General features: G+C 47.6%; 1 non-coding gene across 1 annotated transcript; it reads right to left on the reverse strand.

Annotated features, from left to right (window-relative positions):
* Positions 1-10048: 10048 nt before the first annotated feature.
* On the reverse strand, positions 10049-10185 carry LOC115871693. The gene has a single exon (XR_004047417.1). It is a non-coding gene; the product is annotated as a small nucleolar RNA SNORA42/SNORA80 family (small nucleolar RNA).
* Positions 10186-12168: the final 1983 nt, after the last annotated feature.

Genomic DNA, 12168 nt, shown 5'->3' on the forward strand with positions numbered 1-12168 from the left:
CATCAGACAAAAGAAGTAAAGCATCCTTTAAATGGTACAGATTTGTATGTATATGATGATTCCATTACATCTCCCACTGACGCTTACCGCGATTTAGTCAAACTGAGTACAAGATTTAATTGGTCTGATGCTCATTTGCCCACTCCTGAACCTTTGGCCAGATGGTTTACCCCAGACTGGGTTTCTCCTATTTTGACCTTTTTCAGTTCCAGTGGTCCAGTAGTTCAAACATCTTTGTGGAGGCTCTTTACGGCTACCCAACCTGCTGGTCTAAAAAGACCCAAAAAAGACTAGAGATACAGAGCGCTTCAAGCTTGTGTACACTCCCCCTTTGCTGTTCTACATCCTGGTGATTTGGGCACATTAGAAATATCTGAAGATAATGGGGTCTTTGTTACTCATTGTAAAAATTGTGTTTTAACCAATTGTATTTATTCTAGTTTGAATATAACTCCTTTTGTTATTGTTTAACAACCACCTTATGTTATGTTGCCTTTAAAAGTGGATACCCCTTGGTATGATGATATGGGACTACATGCCTTACAGTTAATGTCAGATATTTTGCAAAGAAAAAGAAGATTTGTTGCCTCTTGAATTTTAGGTATTATAGCATTATTTGCTCTTATAGGTTCCTTGACCCCCTCTGTTGCAGCTTTGGTCCAAGAAGTGCATCCTGCTGAACATGTTGATGAATTCACCAAAAATGCTACCATAGACTTAATGACACAAGCGAAAATTGATCAAAAACTTGACACACGAGTTAGTGCCTTAGAAGAGGCAGCAGTACGGATGGGTGATCAGATTCAGGCTCTAAAATCTAGAATGATGGTTAGATGTCACTCACAGTTTAAATGGGGCTGTGTCACTCCTTTAATACACAATGAATCAGAAGTCCCACGGGAAAAGGTTAAGAGTCGTGTTTTGGGAGTATGGGACCATTCAGACATTTCTTTAGATCTAGCCTCTTTACACGCCAGTCTAAAAGCCGTCAGTCACTCTGGAAGCTCTGTGCTACCAGCTTCAGAAGTAGCCAAATCTTTGTTAGAAAAAATAACTGGATATGTTACAAGAAAGTCCTGGTTATCAATTTTTGTTAACCTGGGAGTTGCAGCTTTGATAATACTTCTTGTTCTTTTTCTTCCAGTCGTCTTCTGATTGACCTTCCGCAGTTTACGCTCGGTGCAGGCAGAAATCCAAAGGCTTCATTTGAGAAATAATAAAAACGGGGGAGATGTTGGGAGCCATCCCAGCCATGCTCTGTAGCAAAGCTACATACTGGTGGAAGGAGCTTCTGCAGAGCAGAGCTTCCCAGGGACGGTTTCCAACATCGCTCAAATATTTGCTGTTGTTAAATCCATTCTTGAGAATTTTGTGCATTGTCATGTTTATTGCACCTGGAGTGGATGCAAGGGCATTCTTGAGAAGTACGAATGAAACCAGATCTAAAACTTGCTTCTATGTGATGGGGCTTTCCTTAACTGAGGCATTGGAGATGCTTAGACAGCGAGACATCTTTGGGAATTCTGAGAAGGATATGTGGGAATTGAGCGAGGAAGAAACCCCAAAGTTGAGGTCAGAGGAGAAAATGGAATCCACAAAAAACCCTGGATTCCATTCAGATTAGGTAGTGGGAGACTCTTTGGCCTCCCCGATATAGAGGACCTTATAGACTGCCTCCCCCAACTGACACCCCTTTACCTTGGACAGGGGCTTACATAGAAGGAGACAGAATGGTTAACATTAATAGAAAACATGTAAAAGGGGAAACATTAAGTCTTTGGCAAACAATCAGACGGTTTGGCTCCCCATAGCACCTCAGGAGTATAAAAAATAACAGAGACATGGGTAGACAATGGAACAGTTACCAGGGAGAGTTTGTAAAGGAAAATATTTAACTCTGAGAAGCATTTAACTCTGCTTGTAGATATTAATTAGGCTTTGAGGTAGCACATGAGGTAGTTTCATTGTGTTAAGTTAGTCAAAGAGAAAAGGAACATTGTGAACAAAATATAGGGCGGCGAGTAGGATATGAGTCTAACCAAATTTTCTGAACACCTCAATCAAGCATAGTATGTGACTTATAAGACAAGCAGTGCAGAAATGAAGAAGCAGGAAGAGAACAGAAAGTGATAGAAAAAAGTGCAGACCTTATAATGGTCTTTTATCAGGTTTTAGTGGAAACAATAAGGGTGATTTTGGAGTTAATCATAAGGCATTGTTTTTAGGTAGTGGTCTGCAAAACTTTATGGTATAAATAAAGCTGTTTGGAAGAACTCAGCAGAGATTGCTTCCACCAGAACATCTCTCGTGTCTGTCTCGTCTGTGTTCGCCGACTCCACACCTCCTTCAGGTGTCCAGTTCAACCTTCCCTCCCGGAGCTGGACTCCGTCAGGACTGAACTGGGATGTTTTCTTAATATACAATTGCTCTTTGATATAAAACTATTTCTTACACATATATGAGTGTCTCTGAATTTGTTTCTCTAATCAACCCAGACTAACACACTTAAAAAGATAAATAGTTTATATGACCATTATTATTATAAGGGAAAATAAGGAAAACATGGTTTATGCACCAAAAGCTGAGACTAATGACTGGGAGGCCAGGAACAGAGAGAAGAACAGGAGAGGGCAAGGATAGGATCCTGAGAAAGGAGGGAGGGAGGATCGGGGCAGAGAGAGGGGTCTCAGAAACCCGCAGGGACAGTTCCACCCTGTCTTGAAGGGTCCCTGTCAGCTGGCATCGACTCGTTGGCAGTGAATCTTAGTTACTACTAGGGATTGACTTATGTCCCCTCAAAATGTGTTATCAATGTTTCTTCTGTGGTTCTGCCCGCATCTGGGAACGGACTTGTATGTACTGTGTTCATGAGTCAGTGTGAGAGTAGGGTGTGCCTTGAGTACATGCCTGCTGAAACAATAGGAGACCAGACAAGGCACAGAGAAGCCGCAGAGATGCGGGGAGAAACACTACACCCCATGAAAATCACCAAGGAGCTCAGGAGAAGAAGCTGGAGAGACCAGGACCTTCCCACCCAAGGACCACCCTGGATTCAGCCATTGCACCTCCCTCCCTGTGAGAAAATGAAATTGTTTGGTCAAACCACCCCCTTGTGGTGCATCCATCCGAGCACCCGAGAATGGAGATGGTGTTACTTAGGGCCGCCTAGACAGGAAGAGCCCAAACCAAACTCACTGCCATCGAGACTCATAGCAGCCCTGCACAAGCGATTGTGAAGACCTGGGAGAAGGTCCCTCTGTAGGTCTTCTAAGGACTCAAAAAAACAGCCCCCAAAACACTGCCACTGAGAAGATTCTGACTCATTACGACCCTACAGGCCAGGGTAGAACCGTCTCTGTGGGTTTCTGAGACTGTAACTCTTTACAGGGGAGGAAAACCTCGCTTTTCTCCTGTGTAATGGCTGGTGGTTTTGAATGATGAACCTTGTTGCTAGCAACCCTCGTACCCACTATGCCCCCACGACAGGCATTCTTAGGCATTTTCTTGGAAAGAAGCTGTTGGGGCCAGGGTTGACGCCCGCTCAACACTGAGGGTGGGGAGGTTGAGTCCCCTGGAGTAGGACTAGGATTCGGGCTATCTCGAGGGATAGGCGTGTGGGCCTCTTTGGGCCACAGTGCCTTTCAACATCAAGTCGGAATTATGAAAGTGACCTCAGAGCTGCTTGTTGTGACTCACAAACGAAATAATGTTTACAAACGCCCTAGCCCAGCGCCTGGCACCCAGATGCCAGGAGCCACACACACATCCTGTACACATGCACATGCACTCGGACCACGGGGCTCCTGCGATATGACCTCATACTCCTAGGGCAACTTCGGAAGGAAGGCCTCTGAAAAATGGTGGAATGATCTGATTCTATTTCTGATCCAGCTATCATTTTTGCATTTGGAAATTCATTAAGAATTCACTTTGATGAATCCCAAATGCATGCACCATGAAAAACAATTAGCATTAATAGTGTAAAAGAAGGCGATCAATAAATAGATTCATTTTTAAACTGTAATCATTTATTTGCTCCCTGGCTTTTGGGAAAGACTGCGTCTGCGGTCCACGCGGGAGCATTAGCTTCCGGAATGGCAGTGATTTGTGCAAGGAGGTTGATGTCCCTCTGTCTGTCCATGGTGCCTATTGAGGGTCTGCAACACCAACCGCCAATCTGCCAACAGCCAGACGGGAAAGACAGAGCCCCCATATTGTGGGTGCCACTTGTAAGTGTGCTTCTGGATGTTTTCCATCCATACCCCTTTCCCAAATACTATTCAGCTGTTGGTCCAAAAGAACCAGGCCAGCGAGCAGGAGGGATCTGACAGTCAACAGGACCAGGACCAGGAGAGGATAGAAGTAGCGGAAGAAGAGCCTTCCAGGGAGACTCAAGGACGCAGCCTGGTGCTGCCCCAGAGCAGGCAGGTGCGGGAAGGGATCTGGGAGAAGAAATTGGAGGGGGTTCTTGATGCGGGGAGGCAGAGAAGGGCCAGTGAAATGAGAGGGTCCTTCAGTATAACGAGGAAAGAGAAAATAGTGAAGACCATTCACCCCTCCCCAAGGGCTGGCTACTATACTATGATCTCAAATTCTCCTTTCCATCTGCTACAAATGAAAACCGAAGATCTCTTTCCCTGTGTATGGAAATAACCGGGGCAGCCACTCCGAGCTGGAGCTGGAGGAAGCGAGGGTTTGCTTAACACACAGGGGCCGCCAGTTGCCACCTGATCAATTCCAACTCACAGTGACCCTGGGGTTTCAGAGTGGAAGGGATTTCCATGTGGTTTGTCATGGCTGATTTGGGGGTCAGTGGGCCACTGGCCCCTTCTTCTGGGGTGCCCCCTGATATTTCTGTTGGCAGCTGAATGTGTTCATGGCTTCCATCCCCACCCCGGGGACTCCGAGGAGAAGGAGGGGCAGAGGGAGACAGTAGCCCTGCTCTACCGCACCCGCTCCGGGATGTCCTGGGCAGCAGTGTGCCAGGAGGCCATTTGCCAGGCTGCTGGGCTACGGCAGGACTGAGAGCAGCCTGGTTTGGTAGGCAGCTGGAAATGGGCAGCAGCCTTCACCCTGCCTGGCAGACCAAGAGCTGGGGCTGGCCACAGATTACATTGTAAGGTGATCGTCATCTTTGACCTTTGAGACCTCTGGGGCCACTGCTCATCCATCTTGCAGCCCCTGACCAGCAACCTCTGGGCTATTTTTATGGCCAGCAAACATGGCCCATTGATTGAATTGATTGAAACCTGCATCTGGTGGGTGAGGAAAGCACACTGGCCTCACTGCCCAGAATGTGCAGCTTCGTGATGTTACTGACCTCTCCCCTCTCTCGCCTCCCCTCCCCTCCCTCCCTTCCCCTCTCCTCTCCTTTCTCCCGTCTCTCCCTTCTCTTCTACTTCCTCTCCTCTTCCCTGCCCTGGCACTGAAAGGTATGTTTGTTAGCAAGGCACACATGCCGGACCCATTGGCCCAGAAACCCAGTCTGTCTCTCTCTCTCTCACCCCCCACCAAGAATACAAGCACGCCCATGCTCCCACATGCTGCCATCTTCCCTCCCCAGAGTTCCAGGCGTGGTGCTCATTTTCCCGTCAGAATGTAAAGAGGCCGCCAAGGGAACCCAGTTGAGAACAGCAGTCCCCCCCAACCCACTCCGCACACCCATAGGTGATATACCAGACAGGGAACTTGAACTCGGCAAGCAAACAAAAGCCCGGGTCAGGTGATGTTGCAGTGTGTCAGCTTGGCACAGCTGCACTGCGCGCCCCGCCATTCCCTCCCTGCACGTTGAGGGTGAGCTGGCTCAGGCGGAAGGACAGCTCCATGGCAGACTGGCCTGTTGATGCTGGAAGGTGGTGGAGGGCAGGCTCTTGGAGCAGCTATGGGGTGCCCCTTCTGGCGGTCCAGCAGCGGGGCTCACCATCCCTTCCCCAGGTCCCCTCCAGTTGATCCCGATCCTGGCCAGATGTGCTGTGTGCTGCTCCTGAGTGAGCCAGAGCACCCCTTCCGGTGAGGAGACCAGGCCACGGGGCAGCAAGGCCATGTCTGTCTGTCCCAGAGTGTTCCCTGTGGGCCCTGTCGTTCCTGTCCCTCTCCACCATGTGCCAGCATCCACTAGCACTCCCCCACCCCACATCGATGGTGGCATCCCAGAGTGCCCACGCACACTACCAGTTATCAGGAGTCCCCAGACAGAGCACATTGCCCTGATGAGAATGGGGTTTCTGACCCGCTGCTGACCCTGGGCAGAGGGCACCGCCCCAGGCATGCGCTCGCCCCATACCAGCTGTAGGAACCTTGGCAAGTCCTTTGGCATCTCTGCATCTGCTCGTTCCCTAAACCTGAGGATAAATGAGTGCCCCCCTCAAGGCCCTTGGAATCACGGGGTGATCGTCATGCCAAAGTGCCAGCAAATCAAATGACTCACGTGGAAGGCTTTGCTGTGGTAGGATGGGAGTTTTGTGGGCTGGGGTCTGAGCGCAGAGTGAGTGCAGGGTACTGGGGGAATGGGTGCAGCTGCAGCATGCCTGTCCTGCATCGGCGCCCAGACTGGCGATCTGAGCTGGGTCCTGTGTTTCATGCAGCTCTGAAAGTCGATGACATTGATTCACCCGTGACCTTTGGCAGCAGGGCTGTCACCAAGAGGTGGTCTCAAGGGGACTACAACACGCCTGGAGCCTTGTAGAGACCCGGCTCCTGGCCGTGCTCTGGCCAGGCCAGTCCAGTGGCTCTGGAGGGCCTGGAAATCTACAGCCCCCCATCACTGATTCAGGGGCATTAGCACCCAAACTGTCAGAGCTTTCTAATCCCAGGCCTCCATGCGGCAAGGGTGCCTATAGCACCCCCTGCACCCTCAGCAGGTCTTCCCTGCACACCTGCGTGTGTCCAGCAGATGGCACCGCAGGGGGTGAGCAATCTCCCCAGCAGGCCAGTCACCGCCACTTCTCCCAAGGGGCCAGCAAGCACCTATGTGGACACCTTGCCCCCATCCCAGGTAGACAACCCCAAACACTGCCCTGACCCTGGCCAGGCCTCTCAGGGTCACTGTGGGACTTCGATGCAGGCCTTTGTTGTTAGGTCGTGAGAATGCAGAGCTGATGTGTGCACGGGTGCTGATGCAATCCTCTGAGTGTGCACAGGGGGTTTGGAAGCCATTGAGCCTGAGAGGTCCTGGAGTGGAGACCATCACTCCTACTGATGGTGGCCTAAGGAGCCCCACTGTCACGACCCTGGTCATTTTCACAAAGCAGCCTTTCTAGGGGCCGCACTTCGAACATATTAGGTCTTGAATATGTCCTTTGAATAAGGACCAGTCTAGAAATGTGTAAGCAATAGCTACGCTTCTTCCAAGCCCCACTTGTGTGGCGGGTCCTCCCAGCAGTGTTCACCCCCTGAGAAGCCACTCTGTGGGGGCGGGGGGGTGGGGGGGATGTCAGACCACCTTCACAAGAGGCGGGAGGGAAATCGCCATCAGCATCAGTCTGAGGCCGATTCTTCTGAGACAGAGGTCAAACATGCCTCCACCTTCCAACCATTTAACCCTGTCTGACACCAACTGTCCCTCCCAAGGCACTCACGACTTCTCTGCTGAGTCTGATACTTTATCGGAACCAGCATACAGACTGAAAGACAGAACCCACCGTCAGGGCCATCATGAGGAGAGTTGTGGTGGTGGCTGTCCAGTCAGTTCTGACGAGGGAACAGCACTGCTTGCCGGCCGTCACCATGCTCACACTTGTTCTGCTGGCAGCCCATTGTTGCAGCCACTCTGCAAGTCCATCTTGTGGAGGAGCCTCTTCTTGTTCGCCTGCCGTCCCTCCACTTGACCAAGCGTGACCTCCTTCTCTAGGGACTGGTCTCTCTTGATTCATGTCCAAAGTATGTGAGACAAATGCTTACCATCCTTCTTCGAAGGAGCACTGTGGCTGTGAGTTTCCTAAGAGACATCTGCTTGTTCTTCGGGCAGGCCACGGCCCTTAGAGAACCCTTCGTCCACGCCATGGTTCCATGCATCATGTGTCTCTTGTTCTCCTTATTCAGTGTCTACCTTCACATGCACAGGAGGCTACTGGAAACGCCATGACCTGAGTCAGGAGCTCCTTATTCCTCAAATAGCATCAGTGCTTTTCAACTCTTCACAGAGGTCTTATGCAAAAGACTGAGCCAATGCAATGCTCCGCTTGATCTCTTGATTGCTGCTTCTGTGAGCACTGATTGTGGCCCAAGCAAGATGAAATCCTTGACAATGTTCATCTTTCTTCCCTTTATCATGATGTTACCTATTGGTTCAGTTATGAGGATTTTTGCTTTCTTTAAATTGAGTTGTATATCCATATTGAAGGCTGCAACCCTTTGGTAGTATTTAGGAACATTAACAGGGTGCAGTTAAGCATCAGGAGATACAGTTCTGAGAGAGCAAGACCGAATAATCCCTAAATTAGAGTCTTATATAGTGTCCTAGAACCCCACCCCAAAAGTACAATGTACCTTATTTACAACCCAGTCCCTTTGGTGGGCCACAAACATCCCAAATTTGCATAATCCTACCCTGTCATTTGGTGGAAGTCCAAAAGACTATTTAGCTAGAAGGGGCACATCATGTAATTCACTTTGCTGCATATCAATAACATATCAATAACTGGCAACTCTGATTTGGTATTAGAGAGTATGCTGGAGACCCCACGATGGAATTCTTCAAGATGAACAAACTACTCTTGTAAATACCTTTTCTCAAAAACATAAACAGCAACTATATATGTGGAATTAATAGGAATCAAATTAATGATGTCTGTGAAGAGAGAAAATAGAGAAGCTCAATGTCATTAGGGCAAAATCAGAGAGTCTGTGGGGAACTGAAGAAAATGATAAATTCATGAGCGCTAAAGTAGGGCCTTGAGTATATACCTTCCGAATCTAGAGACTAGATTTCACATACTGAACACTAATGACCAAAGAGCAGGTGAAGTGTGGGGTGTGCGATGATATACAGTTAAGCTAAATAATTGCTAGTTTTAAGAAGACTTTCAGTGATATTTTGGGTTGTGGTTTTAAAATGGTCTCAAAGCAGTAGTGTCAGGGGCTCATCTACCTTTGTGGTTCCGAGAAGTCTGGAGTCCATGATCATTAGAAATTCTATTCTGCATTTCCCTCTTTCACGCAGGACTCGTCTGAAGAATCTTTGATAAAAATGCTCAGTAATACTTTAGAGGCACCATCGAGTTCTTCTGGTCTCAGGGAGGTAACTAGCATAGGTCCCATCCTTTCTCCTCTGTTGCCCCAGGCGAATGGAGACCAATTGCTGTGTCGGAATGGCTGCTGGAGACTTTGTAAGGCCTGAGGCAGATGGAAAAGCAAAGGCACGACACAGGTTCTGAGGCCAATCAACTGGGATGTCTCATGAATCCAGGGCTCTAAAGCTCCAAACCAAGAAAGTGAATGTGACGAGAGTTTGCTTATATTATCATGAGCTTCAGCAGCTCTGTTTTTGGTCCTTTTGTAAGTTTATCACATCACTTTTTGCCAATCCAACTTTTTATAGCTGTACAGCTTATTGATGCCAATTACAAAAAGTGTCTACATCACCACTTCGTATCCCCCTCCTCCCAGCCCCCTTCCGTCTGCCCCTGGCAACCACTAAGAAATTTTGGTCTCTGTACATTATCTTGTCTTTTTATATAAATGAGATCACACAATAGTTGTTCTCTTGCGATTGACTTATTTCACTAAGCCTAATGTCTAGAGTCTGTCAGCCCCATCCACATTGTCGCGTGTAACGAGAGTCCATTTCTTCTAGTGGCCGAGGAGGATTCCATTGGATGTAGGAGTCACGTGGTTAAAGATGGTCTCAGGACAACAGCGTCAGGGGCTCGTTTCTCCATCCATCATTATCGACGGGCAGTCTCACTTCCGATCATCGTGAACAGCACTGCAGTGAACACTGCTGCACAAGTCTCTGCTTCGGCCTCTGCCGTCAAGTCTTAGGAGTGTCCACCGAGGCATGGGATGGAGGTCACAGGCAAGTTTTATTTATTTTTATTTATTTTTTCCCCACTGTGTAACCCGCTTCAGTGCCCGAAGCCCACGGACAAGGCCAGGCAATGGCTCAGGACTACAGTTTGCTCTGGCATGAGACACTATGAGAGGCCCCTAGAGACAAGCCTCCCATACATAAATCCAAACCCATGCATTTATTTTTAGCTTTTGTGCCTTTTTTCAAAGGGACTGTCATACTGTTTTCCACAATATCTGTACCATTTTCCATTTCTATCACTATGGGTAAGGAATATAATTTTCTCGACATCCTTGCCAATATCGTGTTGTGTTCTTTTTGCTTTGTATATGTTCATTATAATACCGTATATACTTATATATTTTAATATATATATATGTATATATATTTAACCTTGACCATCCTAGTGGGAGTTAAATGATATCTCATTGTGGTTTTGATATTCATCTTTCTAATGGTCAGTGATGTTGGGTATATTTCTATATATGTGGTGATCTTAGGTAAAACGGCTCTTCATCCTTTACCTGCTCTGTGATTGGGCTATTCTCCTTTTTGTTGGCAAATTGTCAAAGATATGTACACACACACACATACACACACACACACAGAGAGACTGTGGTAGTTATATAATCTAGTGTCAATTTGAGAGGATTATGACTGAGAGGGTGGAGTTTAGCCTGTCAATCAAGACACAACCAGATGAGGCCTCTCTGTGGGCATGCCTTCTCCTGAGAATTCTGGGAACTCCTGGATTTCTTCCTTGGAGGCAGGAGAGATTCTCGCTCTGCTCACTTCCTGCAAGACATCCCTGAGGAGAAGCCACATGGACCTACCCTGCTGCAGCCCTGGGAACTGGAGGAGCCACATGGAGACCCCTGTCAGGGCTGAGATGCTTCTACTGCCACTGACTTTGCACCCACTGGCCTGTGATCGTCCTGCATTCGGCGTCATTGCATGTGTTCATGAGTCTGAAGAGGAATTTATAGATTCTATCGGACATATGGGCTCATATTGGACTTATGGACTTGATCTGGACTGGGCTGGGATGTTTTCTCAATATTCAACTGCTCTTGCATATAAACCTTTCTTATACACATGTGTGTCCAAGAATTTGTTTCTCTAGTCTACCCAGACTACACAGGGATATACACACATACATACACACATCACACACACATACACACGTTATTGGCTTCCAAAGGATATGCCTTCCAAAGATATTCTCTCAGTAAGTAGCTTGTCTTTCAATTTTTTTGGCAGTCTTTTGGTGAATAGATATGACTTTTAGAAGTCCCATTTATGTGTTTTCTCTTGGTGCTTGTGGTATTGTTAGAGATCCACTGTTGTAAGCTAGGCTTGAGAGGGCCCCCCTCCATTTCCTTCTAATAGTTTTATGGTTTTAGATCACACATTTAGTTCAATAATCTATTTTAAATTTGTTTATGTGCATAGTGTAAGGCATGCATGCCCTTTAATTTTTCTGTCTGTGGAAATCCAATTTTCCTGCTGGCATTAATTGAAGAGACTCTTATTTCCCCATCAAATGGACTTTGCACCCTTGCTCAAAATGAGTTGACCATAGATGTATGGGCTTATTTCTGGACTCCTCTGTACTCTTTCGATCATAAGTTTATAAATGATATAACCTGCCTACATACATAATTCAAATGAATAGAATGCTCTACATGTAATCTAAGGAAGCAAGAGAAGAAGAGTGGAATATCTTAATAAGTAAATAAAGGGACAAGGTACACCCGTGCTCTAAGACAATCGCCGTGTGTGCCATAGCAACAGTGTGGACTGATAGAAATATGTTGGCCAGGGTGTAGTGTAGCACCGATGAAACGCACAATTTTCCTTCCTATGGTTCCTTGGGGCTTCCTCACCCCCCACTATCATGACCCCAGTCCTGCCTCTCACTGTGGGCTAGGGGCGGATCGTGTGCACAGATGCAGATAAGAGATAAGAACTCACGACACATGGAATCCAGGAACAGGAATGGGAGTAGCGATATCATGGGGGTAGGGGAAAGGTGGAGAAATGAGGGGAGGAAGGGGGAACTGATTGCAATGATCGAACATAACCACACACACCCCTATCCCAGGAGTACAAACAACAAAAACCCTCGGGGACGGGAGACCAGTCATTGTAAGATAGGA

The sequence above is a fragment of the Echinops telfairi genome, unplaced genomic scaffold (assembly GCF_000313985.2).
Source record: "Echinops telfairi isolate 266 unplaced genomic scaffold, ASM31398v2 ScPeMD7_7400;HRSCAF=8409, whole genome shotgun sequence".
Classification (NCBI taxonomy): Eukaryota; Metazoa; Chordata; class Mammalia; order Afrosoricida; family Tenrecidae; genus Echinops; species Echinops telfairi.